Below are 367 nucleotides of genomic sequence, written 5' to 3' on the forward strand. Positions count from 1 at the left end.
TTTGAACTTCTCTCACTGACCTCTCCCCCTGCCCCCCAATTAGTTCTAGAAAACTTTATGCACAAGTTTGTCAGGACAGGTCATGAATGCTACTACAAGGTAGCACTGGAAGAAATGGGAGCACATGTGCAAGTTAGAAAGTAAAGCTTGTGAGGGTCCAAAGGAGTTTTAGGTTATTTGAGGTATGTTCTTTGTTTCTCACTATAAAACTTTTCCATTGGCTTGTCAAGGTCTCAAAGCTTCAGTTTTTTATCTTTTGAGAGGGCTCCTACTTACCCTAAGGTCAAAGGGGTCTTCTAAAAAATAAAAGGATCTTCATGATTGATCTGAGAAAGAGAAGGAAAGGGGACCCCAATCCATGTGTAAC

The sequence above is a fragment of the Notamacropus eugenii genome, chromosome 4 (assembly GCF_028372415.1).
Source record: "Notamacropus eugenii isolate mMacEug1 chromosome 4, mMacEug1.pri_v2, whole genome shotgun sequence".
Taxonomy (NCBI): domain Eukaryota; kingdom Metazoa; phylum Chordata; class Mammalia; order Diprotodontia; family Macropodidae; genus Notamacropus; species Notamacropus eugenii.